Source organism: Grammomys surdaster, unplaced genomic scaffold (assembly GCF_004785775.1).
Source record: "Grammomys surdaster isolate TR1022 unplaced genomic scaffold, NIH_TR_1.0 261, whole genome shotgun sequence".
NCBI classification, from domain to species: Eukaryota; Metazoa; Chordata; class Mammalia; order Rodentia; family Muridae; genus Grammomys; species Grammomys surdaster.
Genome location: NW_021604702.1, coordinates 1498186 through 1521324, shown reverse-complemented (window position 1 = coordinate 1521324; position 23139 = coordinate 1498186). Strand labels below are relative to the sequence as shown.

Genomic DNA, 23139 nt, shown 5'->3' with positions numbered 1-23139 from the left:
CTCTCTTTTTAATTTAATTTTATGTACACACTCAGACAGTGACTTAATAATTTTTTTTAAAAAATGCTTACTTTATTTTCTGAATGTGTGTCAATTTGTATGTGTACTGTGTGCATGAATGTTAGAAGTATTGAATCACCCAGAACTAGAATTGCAGATGTTCCTGAGCCCACATGTGGGTGAAGGGATCAGAACCCAGGCCCTCTAGAAGAGTAGCCAGTTCTCTAACTATTTAGCTGTCACTCCACTGCCACTGACTTTAATTTTTATTTAAAAGGATGTACACAAATAGACCATTAAATGTCAATCCATTTCTTTGTGATACTATAATTCATTTATTCTTAGAGGTAATCAGTTGAATGTGTTTACTTTATGATTTATCAGATTTATACATATATTTAAAACATGTAAAAGGTTGAAAAATAAGCATTTCCATGTATACATAGTTATTAGTGTATGTGTACACACACACATATAAGAACCATGCTAAACTTACTATTTTTATTCTCTCTACTAACACATTATGTCTATTTTTATTAATTTAATTTGTTCTTTGATAATTTCATTCATGTATCTAGTGCATTCTGATTAATCTTCATTCCTCTTTTATCAGTTCTCATACATGACACTCATTTCTTATCTCTAGTAGTATGATTTCAAAATTCTTTTCCTTGGTTTTGTTTTGGGACTCATTTAGATTAACTGGGACCATCTATATGGTAATTGTGCTGGGGTTACTAATGGGAGCCTGGTGGAATTAGCAGTGAGCATCAAACTGAAGTCAATGATTCTCCTCCACAAATGCATTAATAGTCATAGTTCTGTATTGGTGTTGGAGCTTTTGAACCTTTCCTCCACCTATATTCATTTATTTGCTTGCTTATCATGCCATTCTTGCAAAGATCCAGTCTAAGAATTCACAATTTCTATGAGTTTCTGATTGCAATAACATTCTCATGCAGAGGAAGATTGAATTTTACAGTCCCCCTAATCTTTCATCTTTTATATTCTTTCCTTCCCATCTCATTCAATCTTCCCTGAGCCTTAATAATGATAATATAAGTAACATGTTTAGAACAGCATGCATTTTCAAGTTATCACTTATTCTCAACAGATTGAATATCAGTGAATTACTGCATTCAGTGAAGAGAGGTTTCTGTGAGTAGAGTAGCATTTGTCCATTAGTATAAACATAAACTGTTAGAAGAAAGTTTGATGGTATGTTGATTTAGCTAAATAACAGTAGTAACTTTGTGGCAGTCAATTTAGCTAAATGACAGTAGTAACTTCACAGCTAGAGCCAATCTCTTCCCAAGTCATGTGCTGGACCTTTTCTTGAACCAGGACTCACTATCGATGTGATAGTGGTTAGTTAAACCCTTAACTGCTGCACAGGTATTACAAAGTGTGACTATTTTGTCTGTCAAGCTGGCTTGTTAGGGTCAGTGGTAGGTGAGACTATTTATGACTTTTCTTCCCCAATAGCCTGAAATAAACATTCTGTCAATGAATGAAGTTATATCTTGTGTGTATACATAATCACATTTTCATTATTCATTTATGATTGATGGACATATAGGCTAATTACATTTTTTCCTAATATAAATAGAATGCCCAAAATATGTTGATTGGTAGCAGAATTCAATTATTGAACTATTTCTGTCTTCCTTAAGTTCATTCTAATGTTTATTCATGTTTTGGGAAGGAAACTTTTGTTATTGTTAATTGAAACTATTGTGCATGTTTATAGTTGTTCTTTTGAATTTTGTTTGTTAAGTTTTATTTAAGTTGTTATTCTTCTATGAGATTGGTGACTTTTGAAATTGGGTCAGGTGCATGTTTTCTTGATGTTTTGGTATTGTTTGTTAATAGTTAATAGTTAGATTGTTAGCTGTCTCTTTTCCTGTTTTGGAAGTTTTCAGTTTTTGTTTTGTTTTGTTTCTTTATTTGTTTGTAACAAAATCTATATGTAATACAATCTAGCCTGGAATTTTCTCTTCAGAATAGCCTGTTCTCATGTTCACTGGTATTAAACAGTGAGATTATTTTGTCTGTCAGGCTGGCTTGTTATGGTCAGTGGTAGATGAGACTATTTATGACTATTTATGAGATCAACATGTCTCAGCTTCCAAGCACTGAGATTAAAGGCATGCCTGGATCTGTTTCATCTTTTCATAGTAGTTTTTATCCCATAGTGCCAAAACACTGGAGATCTGACATGTTGAAAAATTTTAATATGTACCCATAGAATACTAGTGATGTGTTCTAGTCTCTTACTAAATCCATTTGTGCCACTAAGGTATCCTCAGGCATGATGATGTGCTAATGAGGCTATCCCTTGTATAGTTTCTGGCAGGTAGAGCTAGAGAATATTTTCTCTTGCTGTGACAGCCATATTATTTGGATAATCAGAGTAAAATGAGGGTCTAGGATGGACCAGACTGAGCTCAGAGAGAAGTCAAGATGCAGGTGAGGGATGGATACATTAAAGGGTGTTAAGTTAAAGAGAATACAGATGAATAGGAAAGCAGAGTCACTTATTGAGTAATAATTGCATGGGCTGAGATTCTATAAGATATATTGAAGTCTGGCTCTAGTGCATGATTTGTGGCCTCAATATCTAGGAAGGGTCCTAGTGCTAAGGAGTAAGAAAAGAGAGAGGAAATGATCTCTTCCCTATACAAACTCTTCATGATCTATATGCTTAGAGAGGGTCAGATTTATATACTTTTTTAATGTTAATTTCATGAAATAACAAAAGCACTGTTACATTAACATATTTTCAATTACTTGAAAATACTAATAATGATTTGGTTTTACAAAAGAACATGTTAAGCTAAAATTATTTCATAATTTGCTTTGAAAGAAATTATAAAATAAAATGGAAATATTTTTCTTTAATCAACTTTACTAATTTATAACAATTAAAATTGTCTTTCAAAGAAATTGACTTTCAGAGACTTCAAATTAAGAGGAATTCATTTAAAGCTGCTTGATTCAGGAACTTTAAAATGACATACCTAAGCACAAATAGTTAGGTACTACATTCAGCCATTGATTATATATTCTGGTAATATCCTTTGGATTATACAATTTTAAAAAGTTGATAGCCATTGGCTTGGTATATTCCTCATTAGTAGAACATTTGACTAGATTATATATGGCATTGTGTTCCACCCAATAGAGCCAGTAAGAAACATCAACTTTATCAATCAATGAAAACAATAGCCCAAGATATACCTCACAGAATTTAGAGAAGTCATTCAAAGATTTTATTTGGTAAGATTATTTTTATATTGCACAGAAATAGATTAATATTGTAGGGTGGTCAAGTTAAGCTTAGTGATGTGTTGCTTCAGCTGCTCCCTTTTATACGCAAAGTTTTTAAATCTCACTTGATAGCAGTCTCCTAAAATATCAGACATTTCTAAGAGCTGAGTTGTTTGTTTTGTACAATCTACCTCTAGAATTTATTTCTCCTCTTTGTAGTCCTTTCACTTCCTGCCTCTAGTCATGACAAACATCATTCTCTTTCTTTCAAAACTTAACTGTTTAGCGTTTTACATATCAGTGAGTTTGTGGAGATTTGTCTGAATACTATCCCTGTGTGAGTGAGTACAACAATTCATAACTTACTCAACAGATGGACACTTACAATTCATTTCACCTCTTAATAATTATGATTCATGCAGCAGCAAAAGCCTATTGAATATGTTCATTTTATTTCCTTTACAAATGAACACTATGGGAGCATTAATCCACCTCATGATTTCTACTTTTAGTTGAGGTAATCTCCATACTACTTTTTAAAGTCTATGCTAACTTAATTCTAATTTTTGTTATTTAACATAATTTCATTTTTATTATTTTTAACTTTTTCCCCATGGAATAACCATTGTTATTCAGAGCTTCAGATAATGTATACACTGAGGGTTAAGAAAGGTCAGCTGAGTAAGGTTTTCAATAGATCAAGCTGTATACCATCACAGGGATAAGCTACACATGACAAAATAATGGTTTTCCATAAAGTCACTGTTATGGTTATCAACTTGACTGCAGCTGGAATGAACTACAAACCAGAAATGGAAGGCACATGTGATCCAGATCTTGAGGCTGAAGACTTCAGCTTCTGACCAGGATCCTAACACGGCAATCTTGAGGCATAGTGGTCATGAAAAGCTTAGGCCCAAGCAAGGTAGTGCATGCTTCAATCCCAGGAGACTGTGCCAAGCAGATCTCTGAGTTCAAGGTCAGTCTGCTACAAAGCAAGCTTCAGATTCAGGTGGAGCGGTACACACCTTTAATTTGAATCATATATTCTGCTGAAGCCCTATATAAGCACACTAGAAGAAGGAAGACTCTTCTCTGCCTGCTTGCACTTACTTGCCAGCATATTGTTTGGAACGTAACTTTTCAGGATTCCAGTTTATATAGAAGACCAGGTGAGACAATTTGCATTGTGGACTGAGCAACTACTGGATTCTGTGACTTCAAATTCACAGCTGCCCTTTGTTGAGTTAGACTACATGTCATTACAGTAAATTGTGTTAATATATAGAGACATTCCATAAATTCTGTGACTATAGAGACCCCTGACTGGCACAGAAGTTTGTTCCAGGATTGGTTCTAGAAGAACAGAAGTATGGGGATAAATCTTTTAAGAATCTGGAACTGGCTTAATAATTTGCCAGCACCTTCCAATTCACCAGCAACTTCAACTACTGAAACCTGTCCAGACAGGCTTCTCTATCCTGGAAGCTTTTAGAATATGGAAGGCCTGTTGTGGAAACAGTTTGAAGGCAAATAGGAAAATGATTTTGCTAGCTTGTTGCTTTTAGTATCTCTGGACAAACTGACAAAGGAAAAAATGAGCTTTATGACAAAATTAAACAACTCCAGATGCAAATAATACCATCAGTCCCACCACTTGAAATAATGCCATTTTCACCTGAGGAAATAAGTCCTTCATTGTCTGATAAGCCAGCAGTGACTTTCTCTGAAGAAAATGATGGGCAAGACAATTTATTTTAGTTTTTTTATTTTATTTTTAAGTATTTATTAGACAATAAATCCCATTCCTCCTTTCCTGTCTCTAAGAGGATGTCCCCACACATCCACACCACCAGGCTTCCCTACTCCCTGGGACCTCAAATCTTTCAAGGGTTAGGTACATCACTCACTGAGGACAGACCATGTAATCCTCTGTTGTATATTTTTCAGGGAGCTCTTATCAGCGAATATATACTGCCTGGTTGTGGTTCAGTGTCTGAGAGATCTCAGGGGTCCAGGGTACTTGAAAGTGGTCGCCCTCTCTCAGCTTCTTCCATTCTTTCCCTAATTCTCCAGCATCTATCCATTGTTTGGGTGTAAGTATCTGTTTCTGGCACTTTCAACTACTTGTTGGGCCTCTCAGAGGTTAGTCATGCTAGGTTCCTGTCTATAAGCACACCACAGCATCAGTAATAGTGTCAGGGCTTGAAGCCTCCCCTTGAGATGTATCCCAATTTGGGACAGTCATTGAGCCTCCTTTCCCTCAGTCTCTTCTACATTTTTGTCCCTGAAGTTCTTTTAGACAGGAACAATTCTGGGTCAGAGTTTTTGACTGTGGGATGGCAACCCCATCATCCCCTCCCCCCACTCAATGCCATGTCTTTCTAATGGAATTAAACTCTAAAAGTTCCTTCTCTCCACTGTTGGGCATTTTATAAAAGCCCCACCACCAACACCATTGAGTCCTGAGTGTCTCTCACATCCTAGGTCTCTAGCACATTCTAGAGGATACTTCCACCTCCTACCTTCGAAAGGTTGCCTGTTTCCATTCTTTCTGCTGTCCCTATTTTTATCAAACCCTTTCCTAATCACTTAACTTGAAGTTCTTCAAAAAAAAAAAAAAAAAACTAAATACAACACATCAAAATCCCCAAAAACTAGATATGAAATGCATCATGATCCCAGCAAAACCACAACAGCACATCAAACTACAACAAAAGTTAATTTATCCACTTCTCTGAAGATGGTTGAACAAGGCACTAATCTACCAGTGTTACAGAATATAGTTAGGAATATTATGTATCTTTACTTTCTTTTATTTGTTTCTTTGTTTCTCTTGCTCTCTCATTCTTTCTTTGTAAACCAATATTATTTTATTTCACTATATGTCCCTGGGTTCTCTAGTCTCAAATTCTTGGTTCCATCTCAGGATGTTGGTATTAGTCAGATCTGTTACTGATTGGTTGCTCCCACAATGTTTGTGCCACCACTGCCCTAGCATATCTCTGTAGATAAATGTTATGTGTCTGGCTTTGTGTTGTCATTTCTCTTTTGAATATTCTCAGAATACCTTCTTGTAATGAAGATGCAGGAACACAGGGGGAGAAAGCACTGTGTAGGCACCAGCTTGGTATCTTCTTGTTCAATGAGTTGTATAGATGTTTTGTTCATGCAGTGGGGCCTTGCTGTCAGTTTGTGTAGAACAACCTATAGTCATGGCAGTAGTCTGTGTTGTTTGGGGATTCTTTTTCGGGTTCTTTTGAACAGCAAAACAATTAACTGTAACCCAAAACCAGAATTCTGTGCTTTGTTTGGTGACAAGAGATATCCAGTTGGGTTTCTCCCTTTTATATGGGAATTTCTTTCAGATGAGAATATTTCTACTGTATTAGGTTTCCATGTTACCTCTCAAATGCTCCATGATTTTAGCTGTCTTTTTCCATATATCCTTCTACCAGACCCTTTCTCTTTTCTGTGCCTACCTGACTGTTGAATGTCACACCCTCCATCCATTCATGAATATCTATTTTATTTCTCTTTCTTAAAGAGATCTGTTTATTTCTACTTCCCTATATTTAACCTATTTATCTTTTTGGACCTGAGATACATCACTCAGGATGATTTTTTTTACTTATCTTATTTGCCTCCAAATTTCATGATGTAGTTTTTTTAGTGGTTGAGTGATAGTGTTTTGTGTAAATATACTACATTTTCTTTCTCCAGTCTTCCAATGTAGAACATCTAGGCTGTTTTCAAAATATGGCTATTATGAGAAAGCAGCATTGAATATGGTTGGACAAGTGTCCTTGTAGTAGGATGAAGCAAGGTTTGGGTATATGCCAAAATATGCTACAACTGGATATTGGGTTAGATTGAGTCTCATCTTTCTGATGAATAACCACACTGATTTCCATACTGGATGCATGAGTTTGCACTCATAACAGCAACAGATGAATGTTCTCCTTGCAGTACAGCCTCACCAGCATGATCTGTCACTTGTTTTGTTGATTTAGCCATTTTGAAAGTTGTAAGATGGAATTGCAAAATCGTTTATTTGCTTTTCTGCGATAGGTTAGAAATATTCTTCTGAATTTGAAATTCATTTCTTGACATTTTAATTTGGAATCTGCCATTTTCTCTGCCCGAGTAAGTCTTCACTGTCTGGAATTCTCTTGTTTTCTTTGAAGGCAGTATTCTGCCCACTGGCCCACCACTTCAGGGGAACCAAGGCCACAGAATGTACAGCCACTGCTGCCATCGCTGTGGAGCTGGTTTCCACTGACAATATTGAAGATGCTCTTGCTCCTTCTACCTCTGTAGATAAAATGGAGAGTCTGGATGTGGATAGTGAAGCTAAGAAACTACTGGGATTAGGACAGAAACATCTGGTGATGGGTGATATTCCAGCAGCTGTTAATGCATTCCAGGAAGCAGCTAGTCTTTTAGGTAAGAAGTATGGAGAAACGGCTAATGAGTGTGGAGAAGCCTTCTTTTTTAATGGGAAGTCACTTCTGGAGTTGGCCAGAATGGAGAATGGAGTGTTGGGAAATGCCTTAGAAGGAGTACATGTAGAATAGGAAGAAGGAGAAAAAACAGAAGATAAATCTTTGGTAGAAAATAATGATAATGTAGATGAAACTGAAGGCTCAGAGGAAGAAGACAAAGAAAATGACAAGGCTGAAGAAACACCAAATGAGTCAGTTCTTGAAAAAAAGTCTGTTCAAGAAAATGAAGAGGAAATTGGGAATAAATAACTTGCCTGGGATATGCTGGATTTAGCCAAGATCATTTTTAAGAGGCAAGAAACAAAAGAAGCCCAGCTTCATGCTGCACAAGCCCATCATAAACTTGGAGAAGTTAGTGTTGAATCTGAGAATTATATCCAAACTGTGGAGGAGTTTCAGGCTTTCCTAAGCCTGCAAGAACAATATTTCAAAGCTCACGATCGTCTCCTTACAGAGAAACACTATCTATTGGGTTTGGCCTATGGTTACAACTCTCAGTATGATGAGGCAGTAGCAGTTTGGTAAATCTATTGAAGTCATTGAGAAGAGAATGGCTGTACTACATGATCAGATGAAGGAGGCTGAAGGATAATTTACTGAATATTAAAAAAAAAATGAAGAGCTGAAAGAAATGCTACCTGAAATTCGAGAGAAGATAGAAGATGCAAAGGAATCTCAGCGGAGTGGGAATGTAGCTGAACTGGCCCTGAAAGCTACTTTGGTGGAGAGCTCTACTTCAGGTTTCACTCCTAGTGGAGCCGGTGCCTCAGTATCCATGATTGCCAGTAGAAAACCAATAGATGACGCTTCCTCATCAAATTGTGTGACAGATATTTCTCATCTTGTCAGAAAGAAGAGGAAACTAGAGGAAGAAAGTTCCCGGAAAGATGATGCAAAGAAAGCTAAACAAGAGCTGAAAGTGAATGGAGGCAGTGGGAATGCTGTCTCCAGTGGAAATGAAGTTTCAGAAAACATGGAAGCTGAGGCTGAGAATCAGGCTGAGAGCCAGACAACAGCAGAGGGGACAGTGGAGTCTGCAGCTACAGTTAAAAGCACTGCATGTTAAGAGGCGAGCAGAACCTTCCTCCTGAGAGAAAGTGTTTTTGTACATAATGTACTTTTTCACTTTGGGGGCTTCTTTTTGTATAACTCCAATAAAGACTGTAGGCAACAGCTGAGGCTTTGATGGCTTTTTTCTTAAATATTGGTGGAAAGCTTTGGGGCACTCTACATTTCTTGTGTGTATATGTTTGTGTTTTGTTATTGCACAACCCACTTCCTGTCTGATGTGGAGGTGATCAAGTGAGGCTAGAGGCCCTTCATCTTCTACTGGTGCTATGTTTCTATTTCCAAATACTTGGCTGATTTAATTATCTTGTAAAGCTTTCAGTGGTGCTGTCCCTGGATGGGTTTGCTAAACAAGAACTGGTAGAAATCAGTTTGGTGCTAAAAATGGATGATGGAATATGACCCAGGTCTTGGTTTGTGCCTATCTTCTGTTCACCTGGTTTCCATTTAAGACCATAATCCTATTCTGGGAAAACTGGTAGAAACATTGGACGTGATTCCAGAGGAAAACAGTTGTTAGAGACTCAAGCTCTGATTTGAAAGGCTCACACTGTAGTGGGAGACAAGTAGAAGACTCTGGAAAAGGAAGTCTGTTATGTTATTTTCTGTATAGAAAGATTAGAATATGTCAATAAGTGGAATCGTTATATTGTCTGTAGTTTTGTTTATAAAAATAAATATGATAATTTTAACAAAAACAAGAAATTTTAATTTGAATATCTTTTCTCGATATTTAATTTCTTGTATATACATATATATATGTATATATATATATTATGGACATTAGAACACCATCAGATGTGAAGGTGGTAAAAATTTTTTCCCATTCTGTGAGATACTGCTTAAGTTACATTGTTCTTTGCCTCAATGAAGCTTTTAATATCATGAGGTATTATATATTAACTGTAGAACTTATTTCCTATTCTAACAGTGTTCTATTTAAGAAGTATTTTTCTGTACCAATAAGTCCAAGGCTATTTCTTAATCTCTCTTCTGTCAGATTCAGCATATCTGGGTTTAGGTTGAAGTACTTGATACATTTGAAATTCAGTTTTGTGTAGGGTGATAGATATGAATCTATTTGGATTCTTCTACAAGAGGCCAGCCAGTTGTATAAGCAGCATTTGTCAAAGATGCTGTCTGTTTTTCCCAGTATGTAATTTTAGCTTCTTTATATGAAAAAAAAAAGTCTGTAGGTTGGTGGAATTATATCTCGGTCTTCAATTTCGTTGCATTGATCAACATACACATTTTTTGTGACAGTATTAGGATTGCTATTACAATAGCTTAATAGTACAACTTGAAATATCTCCAACAGATCCTTTAGCTATCATGTTTCTTGTTTCTTTGTTTTGTTTCACTGTTTGAAGTTGAAAAGTTCCCTTCAAGATCTGTGAAGAACTGTGTTAGAAATTTGGTGGTGTTCCAATGAATCTGTAGGGTGCTTTTAGTAAAATGGCCATTTTAACTATTAATCCAACCAATCCATGAGCAGGAGAAATCATTTCATATGATACCTTTTGTGAGGACAGAGATTTATGATACAAGATTTTCATTTGCCTGGAAAAATATATATATCCAAATGTATATTTATGGTAATGTGAAATGAACCAATGGTGACTAATGCTAGAGATATTATTTTTCTAATTTTTTTCTTAGATCATTTGTTATTTGTATACAGGAGACTCTACTAAGTTAGTTCTGTGAGTAAGTTTTGTATAAAACTGCTTTTCTGGAAGTTTGTTATCATCTATAGAAATTACCTACTCTTCAGTCTTTACGTAGCTTGGCTATTAGGGTGTTAATTCACGACATGAGATGGACAATGTTTTTTTTCTATGTTGTAGACTGTTTTGAAGAGCATTGGCATTAAATTTTCACTGTAAGTCTGGTTAAAACCACCTATATTTTAGGTTAGAAGATTCTAATGATTGCTTTTATTTAACTAGAGTTTTTAGCTCTGTTATAATTGCTTATGTGATCTTGATTTACCTTTGTTAATGTGTATTTATAAAGAAATTTATCCAGTTATTTCAGATTTTCTAATTTGGTAAGGTCCAGTATTTTATTTATTTACTTTTATTGGATATTTAATTTATTTATATTTCAGATGTCATCCCCTTTACCCATTTCCCCTCACTAGAACCCTCCTATCCCATCCCCCCTCCTCCTTTTTGCTTTTATACCATTTTAATTACATGCAAATATTAAGGTCAATTGTAGTTTGAGGAACTAGCGATACAATAGATGCAAATAGTCAAGGAACAAGCAAGACAATAAACACAAATAGTCAAAAAACAAGGAAGTCAATAAATAAACTTCTGTGAACAATCCTGTGATCACTGTTTCTAAGGGTTTATCAGGATGACCAAAGTATCTGAGCCAAATTTCCTGTCCTAGCCCAAAGTCATTTTCATGTCTGAAGCCTACCTAACCTAAGAAGTTCTAACCTAAGATTTATATTCCTGCCTGAAATTACTTCTTTGTTCTAGTATGTTGTCAGATTCCTGCCTTAAGCTTCCTTCCTTGTTCTTGGCCATTGTCAACTTCCTGTTCAAGCAGCCTATTTCCTTGTTCTTGGCTCATGTCCGATTCTTCAAAAGCAGCCGCAAAAGCTCTGCACCTCTCCCCCTTTTTTATTTTATTAACAAGACTGAGCCTGTCTTAGGTCATTCTAACAAGAATGCCTTCTTTATGCTTCATGGAATATGCATTATCAAAAGCAAGGCACTTCTGTCTTAGGTTGGTAAGGGCCTGTGCAGGCTATTACCTATCCTTGGCTTGCCAGCCTCTTAATTTGATAACTCTGTCTGGGGGTTCATTTTCAGGTTCAAGCCATGTACTTTGGCTGCCAACATGTTAATGTTGCTGAAGACAAGCTTTAACACAATAGGCAGGAATAAAATATTAGCAGGACAAAAAGGGCTACCATGATCAAGCTATATATGCCATTCTTGAAGCTTGACCAAAATAGAAATACTGACCTCAGGCTATGAGTAATTTTATCAGCAGTATCTACTGCATCCTAGCTCAGCAGAGCAGCATTCTTGAAATTCAGAAGCTCACTATGTAAAGTTAAAACATCCAGAGAGCTGTTAGAATTATGACAAACACACTGCAAGTGTATTAAATTTCTTCCTAATTATAATGACTACCACTGTATATTTTAGAACTAATATGAATCCAATGGTATTTGGCATGACAGTTGAGATGGGTCCTTACTCTTAAATTCTGAACCTCCTTCCAATAATTTGAATAGGATAAAGAGCATCAACCCATTCTTCCAAATGCTTACCCAAATTCTCTTGTATATTCAACACATCAGTAATCTTTTTTGCTTATAGGTTGACAAAAGTAGGTGACTTAACTTCTTGTGTCAAAGCAATTGGAGAAGCAGTGGTGCTAGCAATTAATGTAATTAAAGCTGTTATATCAGCAATAATCCAGCTCACTACTGTCTTGCTTCTGCTTAAAGCCTGACTCATTTCTTCTAGTCCTTGCAAGCTATTTTTAGAATACCAGGTTCTGTGATACTCAGAGCAATAAAGCAAAAGCATGCTGATAGACCTCCATAACTGACATGCTGGTTTTCAACACACTAACACAATTAGGTGTACAATCAATGTAACTTACATTAAATACTGTAGAAGAAACAAAAGTAATTTTAACTTGACAATTAAAGGAGACTTAACACATATGCTAGCACCTATTTGAAATCTAGATCCTGCCCCATCTTTTTCTCTTGCTAACATAACATCACATATAACTGCAGCTAACTTCCAAATATATCACTGAAAATGCCCAGAACCAGACTTCCAAATGAAGACTGTTACTGGATTGATTTCTAGATCAGTCCATGATAGAGTCTTAATAACTTGTCACAACTTTCACACTTAAGAGCTATACAAGAGCCATTATAACTTCTCTTTTTGATTCTCTGTTCCACAAGGTCTAAAAACTTTAAAGAACTGTAGCTCGTCCCATCAGGGGTACAGGTAAGCAATGGTGGATCAAGAACATATGTCCAATACAGCTTCCTAGTCGCCAATGTCAGGGCACTCAGCAAGCTCACAGGTCAGCATCATTCTTTGTTCTGGCATCAGCATGTCTCACCCTTCACTCTGGCAGCCACCATGCTCCTTCAATATCCTGCAGAAAATATACAAACTGCCTCCTTCCCCATATTAAATACATGATTAGGATCATGTCTTATGCCAGTAAGTGGATCCTTCCCTTTTATCTATGCATAAGTATGCCTAGTTATAGAGTGCCATAGACACCCAGCAGAACGTACCTTGGCATCCAATTATTTTTTTTAATTTAAAATAAAAAGAACAAGATTTAAATAAATTTATGGTGTACAAGGATGTATCTTCCCCTTTTTTATTATATAAAGATATTGCTTTCAAGTTCCATGGATCAATTCCACAGTCTCTTGCCCTTCATAATTATAATGAATCCCAGTAATGTGGGTAATGTTAAATTGCTGTGAAAAAGTCTCAAATGTTCGACTGCAATAGCCAGTTCCATTATCTGGGTTTTTTGTTTGTTTGTTTGTTTGCTTGTTTGTTTTGTTTTCTATTTGTTTGTTTTCTTTTTATTATTGGATACATTATTTACCTACAATTCAGATGTTATTACCTTTCCCCATTTTGTCCCCTCCAGAAACCCCTTATCCCATCCTCCCTCTTCCTTGTTCTATGAGGGTGTGCCCCCACCAATCCACCCACTCCCATCTCCCCTCAAATTTCTCCCACTGGGGCATCCAGCCTTCAAGGAACCAAGGCCCTCCTCTCCCACTGATGCCCAAGAAGTCCATCCTCCTTAACTTATACAGCTGAAGCCATGGGTCCCTCTGTGTGTGTTCCCAGGCTAGCTGTTAACCCCTTGGTGCTCTGGTTGGTTGGTATTGTTGCTCTCTTCATGGGGCTGCAAGCCCCTTCAACTCCTTCAGTCTTTTCTCTAACTCCTCCATTGGAGACCCTGTGATCAGTCGGAGGGTTAGCTGCAAGCATCCACCTCTTTATTTCAGGCTCTGGCAGTGCCTCTTAGGAAACAGATTTCTGTCAGTATGCATGTCCTGACATCCACAACAGTGTTGGGATATTGTTATTATACCTGGGATGGATCCCCAGGTGGGATAGTCTCTGAATGGTCCCTCCTCCAGTTTTTGTCCTATACCTTGTCTCCTATTTGCTCTTGTGAGAATTTTGTTACTCCTTCTGAGAAGGACCAAATTGCCCACACTTTAGTCTTTCTTTTTTGAGGTCTTCATGTGATCTGTGAGTTATGTCTTTGGTATTGTGAGATTTTGGGTTAATACACACTTATCAATGAATGCATATAATATGTGTTCTTTTGTGATTGGGTTACCTCACTCAGGATGATATTTTCTTGTTCCATCCATTTGAATTCCATGAATTCATTGTTTTTAATAGCTGAGTAATCCTCCATTGTGTAAATGTAACACATTTTCTGTATCCATTCCTCTGTTGTAGGACATCTGAGTTCTTTCCAGCTTCTGGCTATTATAAATAAGGCTGCTATGAACATAGTGAAGCATGTGTCCTTGTTATATGTTGGAGCATCTTTTGGGTATATGTCTAGGAATAGTATTGCTGGATCCACAGGTAATGCTATGTCCAATTTTCTGAGGAACTGCCAGACTGATTTCCAGAGTGGTTGTACCAACTTATAATCCCACCAACAATGGAGGAGTGTTCCTCTTTCTCCATATTCTCACCCAGCATCTGCTGTCACCTGAGTTTTTAAACTTAGCCATTCTGACTGGTATGAGGTGGAATCTCAGGATTGTTTTGATTTGCATTTCCCTGATGACTAATGATATTGAGCATGTTTTTAGGTGCATCTCAGCCATTCAATATTCCTGAGTTGAAAATTCTTTGTTGAGCTCTGTACCCCATTTTATTAATAGAGTTATTTGATTGACTGGAGTCTAGTTTCTTGAGCTCTTTGTATATTTTACATAATAGCACTCTATCAGATGTATGATTGATAAAGTTCTTTTCCCAACCTGTTGGTTGCTGTTTTGTTCAATTGACAGTGTCCTTTGCCTTACAGAAGCTTTGCAATTTCATGAGGTCCCAATTGTCAATTCTTGACCTTAGAGCATAAGCCATTGGTGTGCTGTTCAGGAACTTTTCCCCTATGCTCAAATATTCAAGGCTCTCTGCCACTTTCTCTTCTATTTGTTTCAGTGTGTCCAATTTTATATGGAGGTCCTTGATCCACTTGGACTTGAGTATTGTACAAGGCAATAAGAATTGATCAATTTGCATTTTCTTACATGCTGACCTCCAGCTCAACCACCATCATTTGTTGAAAATGCTGTCTTTTCTCCACCAAATGGTTTTAGGTCTTTTGTCAGAGATCAAGTGACTATGGGTATGTGGATTCATTTCTGGGTCTTTAATTCTATTCTGTTGATATTCTTGCCTATCTCTGTACCAATTCCACACAGTTTTTATCACTACTGCTCTGTAATACACCTTGCAATTAGGGATGGTGATTCCCAAGAAGTTCTTTTATTATTGTTTTATTGGATATTTAATTTAAACTTCAGATGATATCCCCTTACCCCATTCCTCCCCACGCCCAAGAACCCCCAACCCAAACCCCCCTCCTTCTGCTTCTTTTAGGATGTGCCTACACCCACTCCCACCTCTCCACTCTTTCTTTGCACTGGGGCATCTAGCCTTCACAGGACCAAGGACCTCTACTCCCACCAATGATGGACAAGGCCATCGTCCCCTACATGTGCAGCTAAAGCCATGGGTCCCTCCCTATGTACTCCCAGACTGGTGGTTTAGACTCTGGGGGCTCTGGTTGGTTTGTATTGTTGCTCTTCTCATGGGGACACAAACCCTTTCAGATCCTTTAGCTCCTTCTCTCTAACTCCACCATTGGGAACCCCTTGATAAGTTCAATGGTTAGCTGTGAGCATCTGCTTCTGAATATGTCAGACTCTGGAAGACCTCTAAGGAGACAGCTATATCAAGCTCCAGTCAGCATGCACTTCCTGACATCCACATCAGTGTTTACATTTGGTGAGTGCACATGGGATGGATTCCCAGATGGGATGGTCTCCATATGTCCTCTCCTTCAGTTTTTGTCCCACACTTTATCTCCCTATTTGATCCCTTGGATATTTTGTTACTCCTTCTAAGTAGGACTGAAGCACACATACTTGGTCTTCCTAGTTCGTGAGCTTCATGTTGTCTGTGAGTTAAATCTTGAGTATTGCAAGTTTTGGGGCTAATGTCCAATTATCAGTGAGTGCATACTAAGTCTGTTCTTTTGTGATTGGGTTGCATCATTCAGAATGTGATATTTCATAGTTCCATCCATTTACCTAGGAATTTCTCAAATTCATTGCTTTTAATAGCTGAGTAATATTCCATTGTGTAAATGTACCACATTTTTTGTATCCATTCCTCTGTAGAAGGGCATCTGGGTTCTTTACAGCTTCTGGCTATTATAAATAAGGGTGCTATAAGCATAGTGGAACATATGTCCTTGTTATATGTTAGAGCATTTTCTGGGTATATGCCCAGGAGTGATATAGCTGGGTCCTCAGGTAATACTATGTCCAATTTTCTGAGGAACCACAAGACTGCTTTTCAGAGTGATCGCATTATCTTGCAATCCCACCAACAATGGAGGAGTGTTTCTCTTTCTCCACATCCTAGCAAGCATCTACTATCTCCTGAGTTTTTGATCTTAGCCCTTCTGACTGGTGTGAGGTGGAATCTCAGGGTTGTTTTGATTTGCATTTCCCTGTTGAGTAATGATGCTGAACGTTTCTTTAGGTGCTTTTAGACCATTTGAGTGTCCTCAGTTGAGAATTCTTCGTTTAGCTCTGTATCCCATTTTTAATAAGGTTATTTGGTTTTCTGGAGTCGAATTTCTTGAGTTCATTGTATATATTAGATACTAGCCCTCTATCAGATGTAGGATTGGTAAAGATGTTTTCCCAATCTGCTGGTTGCCATTTTGTCCTATTGACAATGTCCTTTGCCTTACAGATACTTTGCAATTTTATAAGGTCCCATTTGTCAATTCTTAATCTTAGAGCATAAGCCATTGGTGTTCTGTTCTGGAACTTTTCTGCTGTGTGCATTCAAGGTTCTTCCACACCTTGTCTTTTATTAGTTTAAGTGTATCTGGTTTTATGTGAAGCTCCTGTATCCACTTGAGTTTTGTACAAGGAAATAAGAATGGATCGATTTGCATTCTTCTACATGACATCCTCCAGTTCAACCAGCACCATTTGTTGAAAATGCTGTCCTGGACCGTTTTAGCTTCTTTGTCAAGGATGAAGTGACCATAGGTGTGTGGGTTCATTTCTGGGTCTTCAATTCTAGTCCACTGATCTTCCTGCCTGTCTCTGTACCAATATCATGCAGTTTTTATCATTATTGCTCTGTAGTACAGCTTGAGGTCAGTGATGGTGATTCCTTCAAAAGTTCTTTTATTGTTGAAAATAGTTTTTGCAGCCGGGCGGTGGTGGCGCACACCTTTAATCCCAGCACTTGGGAGGCAGAGGCAGGCGGATTAGTTCAAGACCATTCTGGTCTACAGAATGAGTTCCAGGACACAGAAAAACCCTGTCTCAAAAATCCAAAAAAAAAAAAAAAACAGAAAATAGTTTTTGCTATCCTGGGTTTTTTGCTATTCCAAATGAATCTGAGAATTTCTCTTTCTAACTCTGTGAAGAATTGAGTTGGAAATTTTATGGGGATTGCATTGAATCTGTAAATTGCTTTCAACAAGATGACCATTTTACTATCTTGCCAATCCATGAGCATGGGAGATCTTTCCAACTTCTGAGATCTTCTTTGATTTCCTTCTTCAGAGACTTGACGTTCTTGTCATATAGATCTTTGCCTTGCTTGGCTAGATTCACACTGAGGTATTTTATATTATTTGTGACTATTTATTGTGAAAGGTGTCATTTCCCTAATTTATTTCTCAGCCTGTGTATCCTTTGAGTTTGAGTTAATTTTGTATTCAGCCACTTTTGCTTATCAGGTTTAGGAATTATCTGGTGGAAGTTTTGGGGTCATTTAAGTATACTATCATATCATATGCAAACAATGGTAGTTTGACTTCTTCCTTTCCAGCTTGTAGCCCTTTTGATCTCCTTTTGTTGTCTAGTTGCTCTGTCTAGGACTTCAAGAACTATATTGAATAGGTAGGGAGAGAGTAGGCAACCTTGTCTAGTCCCTGACTTTAGTGGTATTGCTTCAAGTTTCTCTCCATAGTAGTTGGCTAATGGTTTGCTGTATAATGCTTTTACTGTGTTTAGGTATGGGCTTGAATTCCTGATTTTTCCAAGACTTTTACCATGAAGGGGTTTTGAGTTTGGTCAAAGGTTTTCTCAGCATCTAGTAAGATGAGCATGTGTTTTTTTTTTTTCCTTTGAGTTTGTTTATATACTGTATTATATTGATGGGTTTACGAATATTGAACCATCCTTGCATTCCTGGGGTAAGGCCAACTTGATCATGATGGATGATTGTTTTGATGTGTTCTTGGATTTGGATTGTGAGAATTTTATTGAGTATTTTTACATCAATATTCATAATAGAGATTGGTCTGAAGTTTTCTTTCATTGTTGTGTCTTTGTGAGGTTTAGTTATGAGTATAATTGTGGCTTTATAGAATGAATTGGGTAGTTTTCCTTCGGTTTCTAATTTTTGGAATAGTTTATACAGAATTGGTATTGGGTCTTCTTGGAAGGTCTGATAGAATTCTACACTAAAACCATCTGCTCCTGGGCTTTTTTTTTTTTTTTTTGGTATGAAGACTTTTAATGAATGCTGCTATTTCTTTAGGGGTCATAGTTCTATTTAGATGGTTTATCTATTCCTGATTTAACTTTGGTACCTGGTATTTGTCTAGGAAATTGACCGTTTCATCCAGATTTTTCAGGTTTTTCTGATGACTTTTTGAATTTCCTCAGTTTCGGTTGTTATGTCTCCCTTTTCACTTCTGATTTTATTAATTTGGGTACTGTCTCTGTGCCCTCTGGTTGCTCTGGCTAAGGGTTTATCTATCTTGTTGATTTTCTCAAAGAACCAGCTCCTGGTTTTATAGATACTTTATATAGTTCTTTTTGTTTCTTCTAGGTTGATTTCAGCCCTGAGTTTGATTATTTCCTACTGTCTACTCCACTTGGGTGCATTTGCTTCTTTATGTTCTAGAGCTTTCAAATGTGTTGTCTAGCTGCTAGTCTGTGCTCACTCCAGTTTCTTTTTCTAGGCACATAGAGCAATGAGTTTTCCTCTTAGCACTGTTTTCATTGTGTCCCACAAGTTTGGGTTTGATGTGACCTCATTTTCACTAAATTCTAAAAAGTCTTTAATTTCTTTTTTTTTTTTTATTTCTTCCCTGAACAAGTTGTCATTGAGTAGATTTTGTTCTATTTCTACGTGTATGTGGGCTTTCCATTGTTTTTGTTATAATTTAAGATCAGTCATATGTCAGGAGCAGCCCTGCTTACACACTGAAGGCCTAAAATCAACCATAGGCCTAAAATCATCAATAGGCCGGTCATACATGTATACTAACACCAAGTCTTGGGTCTCAGTGGAAAAACATTGAAACAGATGGCTATAAGCTAATGTAAACAGGCAGCTTTTGTAGAAATCTACAAGCCTGAGTAGTCATAGACCTTGTAAATAGGTAGCCTTGGCAGACAATACCAACTTAGATAAGGACAAGCGAGTCATAGGCAGAGTCATAGTCACTTGTCCCCTAAACCTTCACCCAGCCGATACCCGGTTCTGAAGATATCTGTATTCCCCCTGAACACCCACACTCCAGTGTCATTTCCTTCCCCACATCCCGCCTTTCTGTGTTTATAACCCCTGTGTGAATGAATTACGATTTGATAAAAAATAAATTATAAAAAAAAAAGAAGGTCAGCCTTAGTCCATGGTGATCTAATAGAATGCATGGGATTATTTCAATTTTCTTGAATCCGTTGAGGCCTGTTTTGTGACTAATTGTATGTTCAATTTTTGGAGAAGGTACCATGAGGTGCTGAGATGAAGGTATATTCTTTTGTTTTTGATGAAATGTTCTGTAAATACGTGCTAAATCCATTTGGTGCATAACTTCTCTTAGCTTCACTGTGTGTCTGTTTAGTTTCTGTTTCCATGATATGTCTATTGATGAGAGTGGGGTGTAGAAGTCCTCCAATGTGTGAGGTGCAATGTGTGCTTTGAGCTTTAGTAAAGTTTCTTTTAGGAATGTGGGTGCCCTTACATTTGGTGCATAGTTGTTCAGAATTGAAGTTTTATCTTGGTTGATTTTTTCCTTTAATGAGTAAGAAGTGTCCATTTTTATCTTTCTTGGTAACTTCTGGTTGAAAGTTGATTATATTCGATATTAGAATCACTACTCCTGCTTGTCTCTTGGGACCATTTGCTTGGAAAATTGTTTTCCAGCCTTTTATTCTGTGGTAGTATCCAGCTTTGTCACTGAATTATGTTTCCTGTATACAGCTAAATGTTGGGTTCTGTTTATGTATCCAATCTGTTAGTGTATATCTTTATATATGGGGAATTGAGTCAACTGATGTTAAAAGATATTAAGGAAAAGTTATTGTTGCTTCTGGTTACTTTTGTTATTGGAGGTGGAATTATGTTTGTGTGGCTACCTTCTTTTGGGTTGGTTGCAAGAAGATTACTTTCTTGCTTTTTTTAATGGTATAATTTTACTCCTTGTGTTGGAGATTTCCCTCTATTATCTTTCATAGGGATAGATTTGTGGAAAGATATTGTGTAAATTTGGTTCTGTCATGGATTATCTTGGTTTCTCAATCTATGGTAATTGAGAGTTTTGCTGTGTATAGTAGCCAGGGCTGGCATTTGTGTTCTCTTAGGGTCTGTATGACATCTGTCCAGAATCTTCTGGCTTTTATAGTCTCTGGTGAGAAGTCTGGTGTAATTCTGAAAGGTCTGCCTTTATATGTTGACCTTTATCCCCTACTGCTTTTAATATTCTTTCTTTGTTTTGTGCATTTGATGTTTTGATTATTATGTGATGGGGGAATTTCTTTTGTGATCTAGTCTATTTGGAGTTCTGTAGGCTTCTTGTATATTCATAGGCATCTCTTTCTTCAGGTTAGGGAAGTTTTGTTTGTTTGTTTGTTTGTTTGTTTGTTTGTTTCTTTTCTATAATTTTGTTGAAGATAGTTCCTGGTGCTTTAATTTGGAAATCTTTGCTTTCTTCTATACCTATTATCCTTAGAATTGTTCTTCTCATTGTGTCCTGGATCTCTTGGATGTATTGGGTTAGGAGTTTTTTTGCATTATGTATTTTCTTTGACAGTTGTATCAATGTTTTCTATGGTATCTTCTCCACCTGAGATTCTCTCTTCTATCTCTTGCATTCTGTTGGTGATGCTTGTGTTTATGACTCCTGATCTCTTTCCTAGGTTTTCTGTCTCCTGGGTAGTCTCCCTTTGTGATTTCTTTTTTGTTTCTACTTCCATTTTTATGTCCTGAATAGTTTTGTTCAATTCCTTTGCCTATTTGGTTGTGTTTTCTTATAATTCTTTAATGGATTTTTGTGTTTCCTCTTTAAAGGCTTCTATCTGTTTACATGTGTTTTCTTGTATTTCTTTGAGGGAATTATTTATGTACTTCTTAAAGTATTTAAAGAATTTTATTATCATCATGAGAAGTGATTTAAAATCTGAATCTTGCTTCTCTGGTGCCATGGGGTATTCAGGACTTGCTATGATGGGAGAACTAGGTTTTGATGCTGTCAAGTAACCTTTGTTTCTGTTGCTCATGTTCTTGTGCTTGCCTTTCACCATCTTGTTATTTCCAGTCCTACTTTCAATCACTGTCTCTGTCTGGAGCCCATCTGTCCTGTTATCTTGGTTGTGTCTGAACTCCTCAGAGTCCAGGTATCTCTGTGGTTCTGTCATTTTGAGATCCTGGTTGTTGTACCTCTGGGGAGTCAGGCTGCATCTGGGATCTTGATATCCTAGTGTGCTCAAGCTCCTGAGATCCTCTAATCCTTTTGTCCTATGTTCCTGGCTGTGTTAGAGCTCCTGGGAGTCCAGCCTTCTCTAGGTTTTGCAGGATTGGGTGCAGAACTGGTGCCCTGGGACTGCTCCTGGCACAGACACAGACTTTAATGTTCCCGAGCTAATGGCCTGGAGGGCTGGTCCAGGATTTTAAATCATGTTCTCGTGATTCTCTGGCATTCATCTTAGTATATCTTACAGCTTATTTCTAATTCTGTAAATTTATATATTCTAACTCTAGTTTTTTGGTTAATTTTGAAAAGGGTATGGTAATCTTAATTACTTGCTCAAAGAACCGAATTTTGTTTCATCAATTCTTTGTATTATGTTTTCCTTTGCTTGTTTCTATTTATTGTTTTAGCCCTGATTTTCATTATTTTTGGTATCTTCTACATTTAGTGTGATTTTTCTATTTCTCCTAAAGCTTTCAGTTGGTGATATGGGAGTACCATTTTTTTCTTTTTTTAATGTAGACATGTATTGCTATGAACTTGCCTCTAACAACAACCTTCATTGTGTCCCATCAGTTTGAGCATGTTGAATATTCATTTTTGTTCAATTCTAGAAACTATATTCTCTTTGAATTTCTTTCTTGACCAATTTTTCATTCAGAAAAAGGTTGTTCAGCTTATGTGTGTTTATAAGCTTTCAGTTGTTTATATTGATGCTGACATCCAACTTTATTACGTACTGGTGCAATAAGACTCAGATTATTATTTTTATTTTGTTATATCTGTTAAGACTTGCTCTCTGAGTATTTTTGGAGAAAGTCATTTATTTCATTCCTTTTTAAAGACCTGTGCCATTCTGTCATATTCATAAAATCAGCTTAAAGGTCTTTCATTTGTGCTTCGTGTCTTAGAATATTCCAGATTTGCTGTGATAATGTTCCTGAGTTCTAGTAGAGACATATTTTTCTGACTTTTACTGATTGTGTTTTTGCACTGGCATAAAGGCATCTGGGATTCCAAAAACTGTAATTTTATGTGCTGATACCTAGCCTTTGCTTATTGGGTGTTTTGTTATTGGTTTCTGTCTCCTCTCTGGTTTTTAGGATAGCATGCTGATTATATGTTGCTTGGAAAAAAATCTTCTCAGATGCTTATAGGTATGGCCACTAGGAGTTCCATGTAAAATCTTTTTTTATGTATTGCAACCTATGACTTAGGAATGGAGGTGAGCTGGGGTTTCCAAGAGGGAGAGAGAGAGAAACTAGGTGTTCCACCAGAA

At 37.0% G+C, this 23139-nt stretch overlaps 1 pseudogene; it reads left to right on the top strand.

Annotated features, from left to right (window-relative positions):
• Window positions 1-4171: 4171 nt before the first annotated feature.
• Window positions 4172-8869, top strand: LOC114627895 (annotated as a pseudogene).
• Window positions 8870-23139: the final 14270 nt, after the last annotated feature.